We start from the raw sequence: 6,000 nt of genomic DNA, 5'->3' as shown, positions 1-6,000 counted from the left end.
GATGCATAATACAGGGAATCCCTGAGATACAAACAACCCGTCAATCCTGTCTCATTTCATTGCATATCCCTTTCCTGCACTACCCCAGCTTTGTGTGTATGGAGGGTATAGCGCAGCAGAAGCTGTGCTCTCACCTCTCCGCTGGAGTCTAGTGCTGTGCTTCCGCCTCACCACTCACCCTAGTGCCTAGCATCTCCTACCGCATGTAGCGTACCCCAGCTTTGTGTATATGGAGAGTATAGCGCAGCAGAAGCTGTGCTCTCACCTCTCCGCTGGAGTCTAGTGCTGTGCTTCCGCCTCACCACTCACCCTAGTGCCTAGCATCTCCTACCGCATGTAGCGTACCCCAGCTTTGTGTATATGGAGAGTATAGCGCAGCAGAAGCTGTGCTCTCACCTCTCCGCTGGAGTCTAGTGCTGTGCTTCCACCTCACCACTCACCCTAGTGCCTAGCATCTCCTACCGCATGTAGCGTGATTACACACACAGCGTGTGGCATCATCTATCTCTGCATGCACAAGGGGGCAGAGGTTGCACAGGGGGACAGAAGGTACACAAGTAGACAGAAGGAGGCACAAGGGGACAAAAGGAAGCACAAACACACGTGGGGGTGTTGCTTCATTTGGTGGGCATGGCTTTATTTTGGGCGGGCTTAGTTTGGGCAGGGATTAATCAGGGGCATGGTGCCCCCCAGGACCAATGACACTCCAGGCAGTGGCCTGGAATGCCTATGCTTAAAAAACGCACCTGGCATTCCTGCTAATACTCTATATTGGCATTATGTAAATATTATATTAAAGAGAAACTGTAACGACAAATAGTACAATAAATAAATTGTTTAGGATACCCATGTTTGCATTAAATATCCTTGTGTGTCTTATCCTAGATTGTTTATTATGCTGACTTCTCCCCAAGAGCTCTGGAAGAACAGCTATGTTTTTGTACTGGCTTTAGAACGCTAAGTACACAAACATTCCGCAGAGATTACCCGCCACTACTAAAGATGTTGCTGCTTGCGATACATTTTAGAAAGTAAATCAGGAAGATGAAAGATTTTACAATGGACTAACATAGACTAAATAATTTATAACTGAATATTATAAAAAAAGCAATTTTCTTCATGTTATTTTGGTTACAATTCCTTTTCAAAAACTAATCCTGGACACAATCGTCTTAGTTTAGTAAGCATTATAAAACTCATATGGGCCTGGCTTGTCTTTGTGAGCATTGGTATTCAGTAGCGACTCAGTGTTATTGTTGAATGCCACAACCACTTGGTACATATGCCAGTGGGACTTGCAGCTTTTTGTAGATCCCAGCTGACAGATTCACCTAGCTTGCCTTCTAAACATAATATAGTTTGCTACCGAATCACAAAATACACTGAGCTTGGTTGCAAATGGCAGGCAAACCCACCTTGCATTGAGATGCTGACACTCATAAAATGTTATCAGACTTAGACCACTTTAATACTTTTTGAGAGATTATTTGCTAAATCATTGCTGACAGAGTAATCTGTCATGGGGTGCAGCGTTCAATTTAGTGCATTTAGCTCTTGCACAGCCAAATATATGAAGTGCAATTGGTACAAAGAGCAGGAAAGACTCCAGCAGTTGCAGAACATTAGAGGTCAGGTTAAAATCGCATGAATGCTCTGAAAGAGATTAAGGAATCCCATAGACTGTTTGCAGACTGCTTGCTGTTTTTTTGTCAACTTATATATGATGATTATACAATAAGGCCAAAGTAAAGGTGATTTATGGAATTGTATTGATTATAGTTTTAGACAAGATATTACTCAATCGCTTCTATTAGATACTTATGTATTCTGGCTGATTGACTTACATGGATAGTTTATCACTGTAAATCTTGTAAGTCCATGTCTAAGTCAATGCTCCCTCTTCTCATCCCACAGCTTAAAGATAACATGAGACAAACGTGTATACTAAGTTCCAATCCTACTTAGAATTACTGTTCTTTTTTTCTCGCTATGAAGACTAAAATCCAGGACTCTAAATGACAGCATCTCTGCAGTAGGACCAATGTGTAACTCACACTCATAACTAAGTAGGGTTGTAAAAAATCTGTGTGGCTGAGAAAAACACATCTGAGCGTGTGTGTGTGTGTAGATAATACGTTCCATAGTTCAAGAGTTGTCTGTATGTAACTCTGAAAAAACTACAATATGTACTTAAGAGTGTCAAAATTTTAAGGGCTGTTTCCCACTGGCGGCCATTCTGCTGCAATTCTGCTGTGATTGTGCTGTGATTCCAAAAGTGTTACATGCAGCATTTCAAGAGTGAGTTTTGTTACCTGAGCGAGAATTGCAAAGTGGCAAAACTGATAAAAATCATTGTGATTTTCAGTGTGAAAAAATCCCTAAAGGTAGATTTAAACCTTTAAATTCAAAATAAGACTATGGGATTTCAGGAAAGTCCTATTTAGTATTTTGTTATTCGTACAGGCCGGGCACATACAAGACAAGCAGGAGAAGTTCTTCAATAGAGGTCACTTATTCATAGCAGCATACTGTAGTGGACATTTTCGTGAGGGTACATCATCCAACCAATAAGCCTTGAACAGTTCAAACATATATAGGGCCAAATGCAATTCACTTTGTCACCTGAGTTTTCTCCTAGGTGATATTTTAAAACGTGTCAGTAAAATCCCCTTTAAACCACCAGCAAGCAAAAAAATACTCATAATAATTTTGATAGTAATTTTTACCTACTTATTGATACTTTTTTCCATTGCAAAGTGCTAAAAAGTTATTTTAAATCAAAGATGAACATTTTTCTCCTAGGAGAAAACTCAGGTGAAAAAGTGAATTGCATATGGCCCATAGTGTTTGACATACATTGTATAATACAGTTATATTACATGTCAACATTTTTTGTAACAATTTGTATTTGTATTGTATTTGAACAGCCAGCACTAGGGATGATCATTGAGTATTTGCATATCATTGATCATCCCTAAGGTGCCCATACATGGTACAATTTTTAATTTTTTTCAATTAGATAATTTAGTTCGATTGATCCGTTAGATCGAATATAAAGATTTTTCCAGCATGTCCGATCTGATTTTTCTCCTCGAAAAAACGGGATAATCATTCGAATTTCTTGATCGAAAAAAAGATATTTTCAACTTTTATTCGATTCGATCATTTAGATCGAATAAACAGGATAATCTAACGTTTTTATTGTACCATGTATGGCCACCACTAGCCAGCACTTTTGCTGAGCACTTTGGCTCAGCAGATTATCATCATGAGACTAATGCTGGGAATACACGTTTCGTTTTTGCCTTCGTTTTAGCCTTCGTTTCGATTGTGCCTTTTGTCCTTTTCGTTCCCGAAATAATCGAACGTACGGTTAATATCACCACCCACGGTTTCGTTTTTTTTTCCGATTCTGATGGTTTCGTTTTTCCAATGATCGAAGGCTGCAAAGAAACGAAACGAAAATCCCTTTTTACAGGGACGGACTAACATAAACGAACATATAATCAATCTGAACAGCCATCAAGCCTACCAATGGCTCGATTAGATGGATAAAGAGAGATAATATCAAACATGTTCGATCACTAGTCATTCGTTTTTGGGGTCTATTAATCGAAACTATAATGAGATTATGACTATTTTCACATACATTTTCAACACTCGATTCGTTTACTGAACGAATCGAAGGCTAAAACGAAGGCAAAAACGAACCGTGTATTCCCAGCATAACCTGCAGTTAGAGTACTGGGCACAAAGAGTTAATCTTTCAATAGAGTTAGGAGTGGGTGAGATAAGGGTGATCTGTGCTAGTGAGTCTGGACAACTTTCTCTCCAGTTAAATAGCATTGTAGTCTCAAAAAGAGGATTTATTACAGCTTAGAAGTGCAGTGCACAAATCATTGTATATTGCTAGTTAATGCAAATGTACTATCATATGCATTTAAAAGCGGGAACTTGAACTACTACTTTAAAGTTGTAGTGATTCTCTAACTGATTTCTTCTCTAAAATGTATCCAGACTCATTCCACGGTGCCAGAGGTTCCAGTGATTGCCTGTATAAGAAAGACACAGCCATAATGAAAGGTGTCTATCCTGTACTTCTCTTAGAATATAAATCATTTTTATCTAACCAGTGCTACAAATAATCAAGGTATCCATAATGGTCTCTGCCTGCTTCACACAGACATCCTACACTTTCGCAGTAGATGAATTGCCTTGTGGATATATGGGCCTGAGAAAGCACACAATGTGTGTGTGCGAAGTGGCCATACATCATTTTTGATACTGTTAATGTTTAAAGTGATGGTTATATCAAAGTGTTTTATTGTTTTCCCAAGAGTATAGGATAGACGCCATTATTTATTACTGCCCAGATATACGTATGGCGGTCAAAAATGGGAAATAATGACACCCTCATCCTAATTTTTCAAAAAAAAAAAAAAAAAAATCTCATCCTCTTGTGTTCCTACTAACACTTTTTTTGCACACAGAAAACCACAGTTATAACATCATGTTGCTTTAGAGCTTTTCATGGGCCACTTCAGCAGTAAAAGAGGACCATTATGCACACTTGACATACAGGGTAGAGGGGAATGTTAGGATGGCTCCACTTATGGTCTTGCAGTCATGAATTATGCATTTGATTTTCAGATATGTGCTGGAAGTGATGCATTTCAATTACCTTCTGTTGTAAAGAGACAATAATGCACTTTGTTGTGCCTCTTTGTTTAGCATGTCAGCCCAGGTAAGGGAAAGCACTGTGGGCCTCTACTGGGCTTTTCAGATCGCTGCAGAGTCAGTTAGAGTCAGTCTGTCTCATGCATTTTTAGTGAGTCAACCAAACTGCAGGGATGCATACATGTAAAAACGGCGCCAGAAAATTTGGGCGCGGCATGTAGCTGAAAAATGGCTCACCCTGCTTCTCCAAAAGTCCCTGCAGCATTAATTACTATTCCCCCTCCAGGCCGCCATGGACTCATGGGGAAATACGTAATTTGTCTGCCAGTGCTGGTGGCCGAATTACACTGTTTTTAAAGTAATTCGGGCTCCATCTTTTGACTGCGCCTGAATTACTGACTGAGTGCCACTATATCTGTAATTCACATTATGAGGTAAGGCGGCGCATGGTGAACCCAAACTTCCCTGCGCCATTTTCCACTGATTCGAGAGGGATGTATCTGTGCTGACTCCAAATTCTTATGGTAAAGCTAGATTCATGAATATTTATATAGGAAAAATCAGGGCATTTTAAAATGTCATACTGTTGAAAAGTGATCATTAAAGTGGACCTGAACATCCTCTCTGCTCTAAAAGATACACAACAGCATAATAACCTTTAGACAAAAAGAAAAACTTTGTTACAGCTGACACAAATCCTAAAATAAATCTGCACTGTTTCTACTTCCTGATTCATGGAAGCAGACATATTGTTAATATCCCGTGCTTTCAAATGAGCTCATCTGCCATCTCTGCCATTGGCAGTCATGTGACAAAGGGGAAAGATTGGACTACAATTTAGGATTAGATACAAATGAGGGGGTATTTAAACAGGCTAAACTCTCTAAATACATACAGGGTGCATTTCTCTAGGTTTTCCTGCTGTCCTGTACAAGAGTTTAGGTGCACTTTAATATTTATGATAAGGAACGTATTCTAGTATAGACATCATTGCCACCAGCCTGTATACCATTTCAAAATACAAAATACAAAATACAAAAACAAGGACAGCTATGGAGGAGAGGCTTGGTTAATAGCATTTATGAATATTTAAAAGTATTAACATAAACTAACATACGTCTCAATTTATATCAGTTAAAGTGAGCCTGAAATTAGTTAAAATAAACACATTATGTACCTGCAAATGAATATGACATACTTACCTTGCTATCAGTTACTCTCAGAAGCTCACCATTTCTTCTTATAACATTTCCATCCAGTTCTATTTTGTCAGAACTGAAATATATCAGTTGCTGTCAGTTATAACTGAATGATGAGCAAGGT

Source organism: Hyperolius riggenbachi, chromosome 1 (assembly GCF_040937935.1).
Source record: "Hyperolius riggenbachi isolate aHypRig1 chromosome 1, aHypRig1.pri, whole genome shotgun sequence".
NCBI classification, from domain to species: Eukaryota; Metazoa; Chordata; class Amphibia; order Anura; family Hyperoliidae; genus Hyperolius; species Hyperolius riggenbachi.
Note: the sequence above shows the minus strand (reverse complement) of the source record.